The following is a 14,701-nucleotide window of genomic DNA, read 5'->3' as shown; positions in this document are numbered from 1 at the left end:
ACAATCGATGTTGCAATAAAATGCTTATGTCTCAGATCTTTATACGATAGCTGCAGTTCAGCATTCATAATGAAGAAGTCAACCAAGTATATAAATACTGCTTATCACTACATTTTCATACAAGATCACTCTCTGTATATTCACTGTATGATATCACTGCATGTCGTTAAATGTTCTCTACACCCGACGTGTGCATCGATATATAATATATAAGAATATTGAAAGTCAGTTTCGAAGCTTTTATATAAATTTGGACAGACGAAATTAAAATATACAAACAATCCCTGATATAAAATACAAATGATACATTTTTGTATACAAATGGAAAATTATAGAATAAAAATGGAAAATCATAGAATTCAAATGAGAAATTATATGATGGAAACGGAAAATTATAATGCAAGTTACATGTAGGTGTCAATTAGAAATAAGTAGGAAAATATGTGAAAATGGTTGTATAAAAAGATGTAGAAAAGAAAAATAAGGAAAACATCAAATACAAAATGGTACAATACAAATATTTCAACGTTTAACATACCATAGTTTCAATGTTATATGTATATGTATAGTTTTCTCTATTAGGGTGAATGTAGAAATAATGGAAGCAGGTATAACGTCTAAGACATATCATTGTCTCCACCTATGATATCGGCTTTGAATCTTGGTACATTGATTTTGACTACGGATTACTCCGTTTACCTGATCAAGATATAGGGCTCACGGATGGTGTGTCCGGTCGACATGTGGTGCTGAATCCTCCTAAGTACCTGATCTCAAATCTGGTATACCCCAAAGGTATGTGTTTACTAAATGTTCTACTTTGTATTGCTTATAGGAGTTATAAGATTGAGCACTGTTCGTAATCTCCACTTTCCATGTAGGACTGACGGCAGGTGTCTGGTTGTCAGGGGATGCTTACCCCTCTTAGTCACCTGATCCCACATCCGGGGTCCGTTTTTATCCAACTCTTTGGTATTCCTATGAAATTGATCACTGAGCACTGTCTTCACCTTTTCATTAAGTTTTGTATATTTCAAGAAATTAATCATCTCCATCTCTGATGATTCCTAGCAAACACGAGTTCTTTCATTGATAAATTCATAATCATAAGCTACCAATATAATATATGTAAATCCTTCACAAGTAAATACTTAGACATTTATGTACATGTATAAGTAATTCAATGCCAGGAAGTTTCAGGAATTTAGTATATTTCTAACATTAAAAGATTTAAAAAAAAAACCCACACAAACAAACGATCGAAAATATGAAAACTCTGTCGGATTTGTATGAAAGGTGAAGATAACGAAGAGTGATCAATCTCTTAACTCTTAGAAACAATACAAAAAAGATTGTGGGCAAACACGGACCCCTGGACACACCAGAGGTGGGATTAGGTGTCTAGCAGGAGTAAGCATCCCCTGTGGACCGGTCTCATCCGCCGTAGGCCCTATATCCTGATCAGGTAAACGAAGTTATCCGTAGTTAAAATCAGTGTGCCAAGAACGGCTTAACGATCGGTATATCTATCATAAACATGTTCATTTTCTTTTTACTTGTAAAATCGACATATTGATAACAGTGATCTTTATAAGCTTGAGGGAGGGGGTTAGAAGACTTTGTACATGAAATGTGTGAATAATATGACTGTATTGGACTTATTCTGTAAATATTTACTGATAATAGATTACAAGAAAAATATAAACTGTAAACTGAATGAGTGAAACCACGCCTAGTGTCAGGGTACTGTACATTAGAACATCTTTTCTGTGACTTTCACCCTGTCTGCAGTGGTTGTAGGCTACTGAAATATAAATTCAATAGTGTTAATGAAACTGATTTCTAATAAATAGACATACGTCTTAATATTATGCATTTCAATTTGGAATTTGTATCAGTCTGTATCTTTTTTTTATTTACTTGGTTGGTATAAATATAAAAAAATACACTCATAATTATGTACATTTACCAAGTAAATAAAAAAAATACAAGATGACAATTGGTAATTTCACATTCTATGTTCAATTGATACTGCTTTTGATTTGCTGTACTTTTATATTACAAAACATACACTTTATTGTCTTATCTGTGGTTTCTAGGTGATTGCATTTGTTAATTAAAACTGATAACATATTCTGTTTTTTGAAATTGTAACACTGACAAAAATAAACCTCATAGAATGGTGTTTCAAAAGTCTACAAATTTCATAGCAAGTGTAAATTATAATAGATTGATTTGAATGAGTTGTATACCAAATATGTGATAGCTGTTTGAAATGGAACTATTATAGGGCTCACGGCGGGTGTGACCGGTCGACAGGGGATGCTTTCCTAGGCACCTGATCCTACCTCTGGTGTATCCAGGGGTCCGTGTTTGCCTAACTATCTATTTTGTATTGCTTATAGGAGTTATGAGATTGATCACTGTTCGTTATATTCACCTTGCATTAGTCATATGATTAAACCCGTAAAGAGCTCGTTATCATCAATATTGTGAATTTTAATTTGAACAAGAAAATTATTGCTTGACATTGCTTACTTTTACATCCTTTTACATGATGACAAAGATGCCTCTTGCATTCACATTGTAACTGACAGCTGACCCCGTAACTTGGATACCGACAAGGTAAGTTACAGTTAGACCCCGTGTATCCTGACGGACATGCTGGAAAACGGAATCAGATTACGTATTTTGTATGTTTTACACGAGCAACAGTTACTTGGTAAAGATCATGCAATGTACCTTTAAGAGTTCTAGTCAATAAATATACAGGAAATGAAGTTTCCATAGTGCTTGGTGAAATCGTTGGTGACCCATCTGAAATATATCGAAATTCATAGCTAAGATAATTAGATTGATATGTGGTAATTATAAGTAAAGCAGTTTGACGTCTTCTGTATTTATTTCTGGATTATGTATAATGGTCATAGCATACCCCCACATCCAGTAACAAAACTACAGTTCCATTGCTCGCAGTTACACCACATTTGACATTGATTTCCGTAGTTCGGAAAACGACAGGCCATCTGACAGTAGTCACCTTGGAATCCTACATCGCATTCAAAACATAAAGAAGGTTAATTTTAAATATGACTTTCATTCATAGCCTAAACTAAAATATGATTCTAAAGTGATATATGACATTGTCTTAGTTATAACGATGGTATAAAATCCAGGCCTCCAGCCTTGGTTTGACTTTCATAAAATCTTATACTTGCATTTCTTGAATGCCGTATTCCATGCCTTACACTTCGTATGAATGGTAACATCTAGCAAACTAACACAATAAAATAAAATTCCGAGAGAGAGAGAGAGAGAGAGAGAGAGAGAGAGAGAGAGAGAGCAAACTGATAAAGTAGTTCTTTAAAAAATAATTCAGACGTGTGAGGACATAAGTATTTACATTTCATATTGTATCATAAGTTAACCATCCATAAACAAAACCTACTTACGTGGTAACCGTTTGAGCTATGATACATCTTGATAATATACAAACAAAACAGGACGCGTGCATGACATTCCATCTAGCCATTTAACAATTTGGAAAACTATTTCGTTTGCGATGTGGGAAATACTTGATTTCATATTAGTATCATACGTGGATGGCATTTGATCAACATTTCTATGGTCTCAAGTGTTTTTCACACGGTTATGAATTTCCCTTATTCTTCAAAGTTCAAGTGTTCACATGTTTGTGAATCGTAGTAAAAGTGATCATAATATCCTTAAAACAAATGTACACTTGGTTTCCGTGCATAAGAATGTTGATTCCATCCACATGAATGAAAAGAAGAAGAGGAATAATTTAGGATTTCTTAGATGCAAAAGATTGAAATATGCCTTCAGAAGAGAGTTTCAATTTTTTCGTTTTGTTTTTATGTCCAATGTCATATCTCCGCAGGAAAGATATCACAAAAGGCGAAGACTGATTTGAAATCAGATAATTCCTATTCATCTATAAATTGATAAAATCTACAGAGAGTTTTAACTCGTGCAGTAAGTATAAGAAATATACGGAAAGAACAAAGTTGATATCAGCAGTAGGTTTCGAATAAATATATGAGAGAAAATCTGTTAACATTGAAGTTTTAACCACTTTTAGAGTCTGACTTAACTCTAGTGGTATTATCTTTTATATAGTCATGTTTAAAAGTTTGATATGACTTCAATGTCGTCATCTGAACAAAAATCTATAGAAGTAGATTTAGAATCTGATTTGACTTCTTTTATGAGCGAATATCTATATAGTCAGATTTAGAATATGGTTTGACGTCAATGGTTTAATCTGAACACACACAGAATAGTAATAAAAATACATGATGTAGGTTTTTTTTTTGTCGTTTACGTTCCGTTGAGAATCTTTCACTCACAATGAGATGTTACCACCCGTAGGTGAAGTACCACAAATTTAGACCTATGCTAAGGGCTCAGGATTGTAGCAGTGATGGTTCTCTAACATACCAAAGCCTGATTTGACCCGAGATCCGTGTTGGAGGTCATATCCGAAAGACCTGCAATTGCCTTCGTTTGAGCAGTCAGTGCCTATATTTACGTCATAGGTTGGACACGGTCATAACAGGAGTGGGGCTCGAACTCTGACAGTCATCATTATTAGTGAACATTGAACATAATTGCCAGTAATCAAAAAGTAGTGAACGGTAGATATAATAGTAATCAAAATGTAGTGATCACTCAATATAATATTCATAAGAATTTAGTAAACACTGAATATAATGGATCAAAACGAAATGAACATGGAATTCAAGACTTAGTCTTTAAAATGTAGTGAACACTCAAACGTTTTGTCAGCTATCAAGATATATTGATGATTCATCAATTGCGACACAAAACTGCACATATATATCCTAGGCACCTGATCCCAAGTTTGGTATGTCCTGGGGTTCGTGTTTGACCAACTTTGTATTTTGTAATCCTTATGGGAGTTATGAGTTTGATCACTGTTTGTTATCTTCACCTTTCATCCCTGTGAACTCGAGTCAAAAGACACAACATATCCCTCTTCGTCTGCTTCATACTTGGATATGTTATTGAAAATGGATATCAAAGGCAAAATACCAATTCAACTTTATGACAAACGCTATGATTTCAGCTTCCTCACTTTGCTGTACTAATATTCCATTATCACCTACACATGCTGTTTATGTCTCTCAGCTGATTTGATACGCAATAGCTTGCGTTTGATTATGTTTTTAAAAATCGACTCAGGCTACTGACAAACAAATTGATTTTGCAGGGGTCTCAACATTTTAGTTTAACGTTTGCATTTTTCAAAATTGATGTTCGTTGTAACAATGCAAATCTTATGCGCATATCTTCAGTGATGCTCAACGAACTGTTTGAATTCCGAAATAACAATAACCTTGGTACAGCTAATGTAGGGGAAAACAGAGTGCCAAAAAAGTGGAGTCAAATTCGTCTAAGGATAAGAGTTATGCATGAGGGAGATAATACTTAATTTTGAAATGAATTTCTAAATTTTATCACAGCAATTGAATATACATCCGTAATGTGATTTACTATTACCCACTGCCATTATGTGAAATGCTGTCAGGCATGCTTTATACCATTTATGGTCGCTGTTTACACCCGGATTTTACTATGGATTACTTCGTTTACCCGTCAAAATGATCACTGGTGCGACTGGTCAACAGAGGAAGCTTAGTCATCCTTGGCACCTGTTCTTACCGCTCGTATGCCCAGGGGTCCGTGTTTGCCCTACTCTGAATCTGTATCCCTAATAAGAGTTTTGAGATTGGTCACTATTCGTTCTCTTCACCCTTTCATTTTTCATTCTTCGAATCCCTGGAATGATAGTTGTTGAATATGGCGCTGTTGTGAATTCTTGACAATGAAGCAACCAGATGAAGTGATACTATGCTGGTGAACTCACCTTTGGAATACCTGCTTTATGACCATCATTTTTTAAACCATAGTGTTGATATCTGCTCTAAAAGATTGTATTGTCCTTTGTGCAACATTGAAATATCTTGCAACTGTAAGTGATGACACACCTGTTTCTCTTCATCTAATTCCATCGTTGTGTTAAGCATCATTCAGACGTCACAAATCTTAAATATCGGTTACGTATAACCATAAAGATATGAGATATAAAAAAAATTTGATAGACTACTGGTGCCTTCAACACGTGCAATAGGAACTTACAGCGATCGAGAGTTATATAAACTGTTTTAAGATTATTATCAAACCACGTTCTATTGTCCTCAAATTCGTCCTAATATTTGTCTAGTAATTAATAGCTTAGATGTTAGAATGAGTAATTAGAACATCCATTCTTTACCAAAAACATGTTTAAAAATTATTTGATAGAATTCAACGTAAATTTAGTACTATGCCTTGATTTTGTTTTTATCGGCAGAGATAAGAAGTCTTAATTATACAAAACTTGAGTTTTGTATTGCATTGTTATTCTTTTAGATACATGTACATATAAGGTAATTCATGCGGTCATATTTTGATTGAACGTGGGGGTCGTACGTTTTATCACTTTAAAATGTGCTTTTACTCGCTGTGTCTCCTTGAACTATGCACGTGACTTTATGTAGATACGTCATTGCGTACAGAACTAGCAACAGCCCCGCAACGATCAGAAGAATAATTATACCAGCAATTAAAGATGTAGAATTGCTTTCATATACATCTCCCCTCTCTTCGGCACACATTTTGTCCTGATTGGGGATGCTGGTAGATTTCGGTGCAGCCTCTGTCGTATCCTCTGGTACGATGTATTGAAAACTTTAAACAATGGAAAATCAAAGTGTGCAGGAGGTTAAGATATAAATGTACATGTTATATGTACACATGGAAACTGATGTGATGACTCTTTTAATTAAAGTTCAGAGTATTCTTGCAAAAACAACTAAAATATTACCGTTATAAATTGCACTTGAAGCAGATGCAGGTATGGTTAATATTTCAATGCTGTGCAATGATGAATAATTTTCTACAAACAAAAGAAATTGTATTTTTTTTTAATCATTTACAGGACAATTAATGAAAAGTGTTTCTTATATAATAGAAGTTCTATGGTGAAGATATTGGAACTATAATGAGAATCATTATACAAGAAACCTGCAAATCCACTAGGAGGATCACAGAACACTTCACTACAAAGACAGACCAACTGATATTTATTTCCATAGTTTGGATAACAACAAGATGGCTCACAATATTCGACATACTTTCCAGCAACACATTATGTAATTTTGGATATGAGTTAATTTGAAACAATGCTTTTCTTCGGTAAGAAAAAAGCGAAATGTGAGTAATTGTTCCTCACTTGATACCTTTCTCTTGCACCCATACACGTGATGACAGTCTTCGGTGCTACAGGTGCATTTTAGTTGACAGTCCCAGCCAAATCCCGGATATGGACAAGGAATAGCACAGTTACTACCGTAAAATCCAGTCATGCACTCTACGGAATGCAGAGAAAATATTGCTAAGTAATATAAATTATCAAAAGCGGTAATCAACATTGCAATTTATCTTCATCCATACCGTTGTTATCAATGAGTAATATACAACTATGCTTGAATATAATTTCCATAATAAACTTGCTAGTACTGATTAACTTTGATTCTAATATATACAGACGTGTACAGGTATTTTGTGCTTCATTCCATATATACCCACTATAGCATACTGTCCCACAGGGCTGCAATTGTTTAAAAACATATATCAAAATACTGTATCTACTTTCATTGTTTCTAACATTTGACGAACAAAGATGTTAAAAACTAAATATGCCATTAGTCAAGAATCACCATGATATGTGTAATACAATGTAGTTTACATCATATAAGACACGTGTTCAGGACGGAATAAAAAGACATTGAAATATTCTAATATTTTTTTTCGATAGATATTGACATTGATATAAAATAATACATATATCGTACGTCAATAATTAGAAATAAAGTACACAGTACACAGTTTAGCTAAAGTTATAGAACAGATTGGTGTGGTAATGACGTCATAATGAGCTGTTGCGTCATGGTAGTTACTTGATGAATCCATATTATAAAATGCATGCAAACTCTGTATATAGAATATGATAGAAATATAACGGAACTGAATTTATTCTATGTTTAAAGTGAATAACATATCCTTGGTTTGACAACATGAATTACTGTTTCGTGACTAATATAACCCGGTGAAGTTTGTCGTTTGGTTGAAATCTGCGTAAAAGAAGCGTTTAATACAGACATGGCAAAACTTGAAATTGGAAGAAACAGAGATACATTCTTTGAATTATGAATAATTTGCTTGAATATTTGAAACCAAACTTGACAGAAATTAAGTATTCAATAGTTATGTCATTTATAGATTTGTACACTGAAGTTGTGAGAATATAAACATATTGAACGTTTGTTTTGATAATATATACACGTAGTGTTACGTGCATATACAACGAAATGTAATAACGTTACCACTACATTTCTAATGCATGTGTCTTACTATTCTTATATCAGCAATTCTTAAAGAACACGTTGGTAAATTGATGTGATTCTACAAGTGAGTATTTTACGTGAAAATCTTACAAAATGACATTGTATCTGTATAGTGGTAGATGAATAAAAAAAAAGACTTACCCTGCACATAATCGTGAGCTAGGAGATGCGATATAAGGAGACATAAACCACACAATGAGACATAAAAACAAATTCAAATCCATTGATATCAGATACTAGTGAAGATATCAATTGAAATATGTTGTTGTTCTTCTGTCCTTCAAAAATTCTCATTCCAATGTGTGCAGGATTGATATGATAGCTAATTGACATTTTTAGCAATGTGCTTAATACATACTTCCTGAATTATCAAGGGTCTCCACTTGGACCAATTGAATATTTCCGCAATAATCTGCACTGTAGTTTTACAGTTTAGAAACCGGTCATGAGCTCTCTACCTTGATTAGGTAAAATTAGTAACCCACTGTGAAAATCAAGAGGCTTTAACTTATATGGAAACGTCTAATTTCCAGTGAATTGCTGCAAAATTTAGTCCTATGTTCAGCTCTTACGACCTTTGAGCAGGGGGATATATATCATGTCACATTTGCTATGACAAGGGGCCTCCGGTTTTGCGTTCTCCCTCGAAGAACCACCCCATTTAGTCACCTCTTATGACAAGTAAAGGGTACTGACGACTTATTCTAACCCGACTCCCCACGGGGAAATCAGTAGGTAGGAATGGGTATAAAACATACTAAACAACAGTCGAGTTAATGCCACATTATATTTTCATATTAGATAATTTTAACCACCATTTAATTTGCAAAATGCTGACTTTTAGGTAGAGACGGATAGCAACCACGTGATCAGTAAATATCGTGTATTTTCACGTGAAATTATTTTGCGGAATTCCATACGCCGTCATAGAGTAGTCAAAAAACAAAAACAGGGGTTCCGAAAGTACAAGTTGTTGCTGTGACTGACTCGATGATTGAGAGGGTCGTCTCGACGAAAGATAAAGAAATTTGGCCATAGTTTAGATTAGGAATACGTCAATGTAATAATAATGGACAAAATGTTTCGTCCGTGTAGGATGACACTTTTTACCTCACGAAATTCACGACCATGCATAGCTGCGCTACGTGAAAAAAGTTGTTGTTGTAGCTTGATCGTGATGTCCGAGTGCTTCGAGTTTAAAAACTGTTTATGTAGACATTGAGAGTTTAAACAAAGTTTCTTCTGAGAAGAGGAATTCGATGGATGCATTCAACGTGGATAACGAAATATCAACCCACTTTTCCTCTGCTATTTCACAATGCGATTTTATAATAGCATCTGTAAACGCACAACTTGGAGCTGTTTCATTTTTTGTGCATTTATGTATTCCATATGTGCCCAAAATATAACTCCTAAATGCGCCTGTAATAGTAAATGGATGTCATGTATATGCCAGATTTGAAGAAAAATAGGGCTCTCACAAGTTTGAGGGAGGGGGGGGGGTGGTGGAAGAAGTGTTACACTAAAATTATATTTGGTATATATGATAGTACTTATAGTATTTTGAAATTTCATTGACCTAAGAGATATTTCAAATCTGGGGTTTCATGTTTCATACAGGCATGTAGGTATACAAAACTGGATTTAAAATATTTGTGAAATCACAAGCCCCCCTCATAGGCAAATATATGTATTGTATGAAAATAAGATATGTATATCCTTCTCTTGACCCACACTCCGTAAAGGAGACAGGTCTGATAAATCTAGAGTTGACTTGTTTTGATATTATTAGAATGAACTGACAGTTTATGAAAACATATTTGTCATCTCATATTGCAATATGATAATTATAATGTTTATTCACCTCATTAAGGACCCGGGGTGGAAGGGTATGTGCAGTTTAAATAGAAGGTAGCTATAACAATATGAAATACATAACAATCATGCAGATGTACTACTACTGCAAGAGTTCACATTGTTGCAATGCACACATTTAACATACATGTAGTGTTATATATGTAATACTGATTTCAGACAAGATTTTCAAAATTTACATAACAAAATACATGTTATGTGTGTAATTTGCAATATATCAGCATTTTAAAGTTCACTGAACATGCATTGAGACACAAATTTAAAATTGGCATTGTCTGACACAGTATAATTAATGATTAATACTAACTGTGCAAACATTAATTATGATGATTTTTTTCTAAACATTATCCTAAAGACCAGTGCAAATTGAAATGGGCTTCCAGCCAAAAACTTCGACAGCAATTTGCCATGAAAATCACCAAGAAAGGTACAATATCTTCCATCTTAGTAAGATATAATGTTTCATTTGAACACCAGACATTTATAAAGATAATTCTTAGTATATTAGATATTCATCTTTTATTTCAATATTTGAATATACAGAATATATCTTAACAGGTACTTCATTTACAGTTATGATGTCATATCCCCTGGACCCCACAACTTTACAGGTGACAAAGACAATTCAAGAACTTCTGCAAAATGTGGGAGTTGGATAAAATCAATAATGTATTTGTGAGCCCAGAGCAAAGGGTATATTGTGCAACATACTAAAGTGTGAATTTAATGGTAAACAAGTACATGTACTCATGTATTACATGTCCTTTTTAAAGACAATAATATTGCATAAATATAAAGGAAATGTCATTGTAGATTATTCTAAGTGTTTGATATATCAAAATCAGTAAACATTTCTAAATGAAAATAAAATAGCAATTTTATAACTTTAATCAATGTGTTTGAATTTCTCATTTTCTACCCCCCACACACAGTGCATATACATATGTATACTGTAAATGCAATATGCATGTATTTTGAGTTACCCAATAGCGATTTTTTGTTTCAGTGTGAGACTACAAGTAGGACTCATAAACCTATGAAGAGACATATATATTTTGAGAGCAAGATAGTTCATATGGGCCTTGAGATCAATACTAGCATCTAATGAATGACAATACTAGACGAGAGAGAGAGAGAGAGAGAGAGAGAGAGAGAGAGAGAGAGAGAGAGAGAGATAGAGAGAGAGAGAGAGAGAGAGAGAGAGAGTGTGTATATATATGTGTGTGAGAGAGTGAAAGAGAGAGAGTGATTGAGATAGAGTGAGTGGGTGAGAGAGAGATATATTCTCTGAGAGATTTTATGAGATATATTCTATGAGAGAGAGAGAGAGAGAGAGAGAGAGAGAGAGAGAGAGAGAGAGAGAATACCATACTCACTAGATAAAAAGATATACAGACATAAATGGACCCCCTTATCTATCTCTCTTTCTTTCTTTCTCTCTCGTATATCTTACCGACGAAATTACGTCCCCACGAACCAGCAAAATTTTGCGTACCCATACAATATCATATATATATCCCCTTTTGGAATCTCAAACTGCTATATCATTAGTGGTCAAGAGGGTACTTATTTGAAATATTTGTTTTATATCATTAGTGGACGTGGATCTTGACCATTAATGATATAAATTTTGAATTCTATTAGGCTATGGGCTAATAAAGGGAGTTTTGAAAACAAGTATTTTTTTAAAGGTACATAAAGCAGGATGTTTGACATTTCTACGTGGGGGTGTTTACGTGTTATTGGGCAAAAACATGAAATTTGTAAAAAAGATAGCCGAAAACTGGAAAAATTCTTCAGATCAGATATATATGTTTGATTGATTGATTGATTGATGTTTTCCGCCACACTCAACAATTTTTCAGTTATATGGTGGCACCCAGTTTTTATTGGTGGAAGAGAGAACCCAAATACAGTGTACCTGGGAAGAGAGGTGAGAGGCCGTGTGATTTTGAGCGTGATGCTCTAACCACTCGGCCACGAAGGCCCCCGATATCGATGTCGTTGACATTTGAAAATAAGAATTTTGTCAACGTATGTAACCATTTGATTATATACCAAGTTGTTTAACATAAACATGTGGGAAAATTTACGAGGTTTGGTGCTAAATGATGATTCCCCCTCCCCCCTTAAGAATCGTCGAAAAATGGAAAACTTCTTCAGATCCTATATCGATGACATGGACCACTGAAAACAATTATTTTCTGAAAGTATATCACCCTTTAACTACCAATCAGATTGTTTACATGGAGATCTTTTCGATTTGGGGGGCAACAACCAAAAATTTGTAAAAATGATAGCATAAAATTGGAAAAAAACGCTCTTCAAATCCGATATAGATGTCATTGACATTTGCATACAAGTATTAAGTGAACTTAAAAAAAATTATGGAAACTTCTTCAGATTATAGATAGTATGAAGCATTGAAAATAATTATTTTTGAAAGTACATAACCCTTAAATTGTAAATCATATTGTTTGACATTAATGCACTGAAACCTTTTACAAGTTTTGGTAAAAAATATATTTGCCATTTAAGTACAGTATTGTTAAAATAAAAAAAAAAACTTCTAGAATCTTACAAACACAATATGGACATTTACAGACGTGTATTTGGTTTATATATCAAGTTGTTTGACATTAAGGCGAGCTGTACATACGAATTATTGAGTTATTTGTAAGATATATACTGCAGGCAGTATCAATCCAGAATTTGTAATCGCATTGCAATTAACAGTTTCATGCTCCAGCGACTGTGAATAACTTTTACTGTGACCTAACATTGTTAATAGTGTAATTAACTCAATACATCTTGTCAGATATGATTTTGACTGCGGATGGCAACGTTTGTCTGATCGAGATATAGGGCTCACGGAGGGTGTGATCGGTCGACGGGGGATGCTTGCTCCTCCTGAGTACCTAATCTCACCTCTGGTATACCCAGGAGTCCGTGTTTGCGTAACTCTCTATTTTGTATTGCTTATGAGAGTTGTGAGATTGATCTCTTGTTCGTTATCTTCACCTTTCATGGTGCATAATTATTTCAAACGTAAGGCGCTTAGGTAATATCCATTTGCCATTCATAGCTGAGGCAGATATGTCCTGAGGGTACGATTTGGCAAACATGTTTGCCCTTGAAAAAAGATGGGGGTGTCCGATACCAACTGAAAGGGAAAACCAATAAGATATTTTATATACATATATTCTGAAATGATGGAGAGGTGACCATGATAGGTTATTGCATAACAATTTTTTTGCAGTCAAACATCTACCTTTTGATAATATTAGCAGATTCTTTAATTTGTCGTTTGGCTGAAAGGGCTAACGCAAATTCAAACTCAATTGTTTGTTCAATACCAACACATTCAGCACATATAGATTCACCTTTTGGAGCTTGCTACCAAATGTTCTTTCTGTATTTGATTTCAGGTTTCCACTTTTGTAATCACTGTTATATGAGTTGGGATAAATGACATTTATCTCTATATGAGCATTGTCATACTCTCAACCACGTAATTCTGCACGGTATTTATCAACATATATAATGGGGCAGTCCTTCGGATGAGACCGCAAAAATCGAGGTACCCTGTCACAGCAGATTTGACACGATAAAGATCCCTCCCTGCTCAATGACCGTAGGCGCCAAGAATAGGCCTAACTTTTGCAGCTCTTCACCGGCAGTGGTGACGTCTCCATATGAGTAAAACATTCTCGAGCGAGACGTTAAGCAATATACAATCAACCAACCAACTTATTTTGTCATAGTCACTTTTATTATTGGCAGGAATATTTTGATTGGCTTCTTCTACTGTTTTTGCCACACACTTTACCAGTTTGTGTTTTTCCTTGCACTTGAATTTCTTTATTACAGAACAAAACATTATGGGTGGGGGAAAGTGCAAATAGTGAGGACAGGTTTAGTGAACATGTCTTACGGTTCACGTGACTCGGTGCAACTTCGTCAATGCTCAAGTTTTACTTCTAGTAACTAATATTTGTAAATTATTACGGTATAATACCAGCGATAGAAGTCATGCAAGGGACCATCTAAAGTTTTTAGCTAGTAAACAACATATGTCTTTGTTATTCTTGGGACTCTGTTTTCTAATATTTTGAAAACTGTGCTCCGTGAAAGATATTACGTCATTATCCTCTCCATTATGTTGATAATGTATGATACATCTTTATTCCTGATGTTGATAGGAGCTTGAAACAGATTGATTTTCCAGGCATAAGATTCATATGTGCTTTTTTTCTGTGTGACATCTTTAAAATTTATCTGAAAATTGAAAACTTGTTCAATCTTACGTATAACAATATTTATTTTACAATTGT

General features: G+C 34.3%; 1 long non-coding RNA gene across 4 annotated transcripts; it reads right to left on the bottom strand.

Annotated features, from left to right (window-relative positions):
- Positions 1–224: 224 nt before the first annotated feature.
- LOC125660645 (uncharacterized) lies at positions 225–8,813 on the bottom strand. Of its 4 annotated transcripts, none has more exons than XR_007364414.2 (8): positions 8,634–8,813; positions 7,326–7,696; positions 6,911–6,982; positions 3,453–6,774; positions 2,936–3,049; positions 2,743–2,817; positions 2,539–2,664; positions 225–1,804 (listed from the first exon to the last, which is right to left on the bottom strand). It is a non-coding gene; the product is annotated as an uncharacterized LOC125660645 (long non-coding RNA). The 4 variants fall into 4 exon arrangements; XR_008800811.1 differs by having other exon boundaries at positions 6,644–6,774; XR_008800810.1 differs by having other exon boundaries at positions 2,936–6,774; positions 7,326–7,456; positions 7,636–7,696.
- Between the last annotated feature and the right edge of the window lie 5,888 nt (positions 8,814–14,701).

Source organism: Ostrea edulis, chromosome 3, assembly GCF_947568905.1.
Source record: "Ostrea edulis chromosome 3, xbOstEdul1.1, whole genome shotgun sequence".
In the NCBI taxonomy this organism is placed as follows: Eukaryota; Metazoa; Mollusca; class Bivalvia; order Ostreida; family Ostreidae; genus Ostrea; species Ostrea edulis.
Note: the sequence above shows the minus strand (reverse complement) of the source record. Positions and strands in the feature narration are given on the sequence as shown.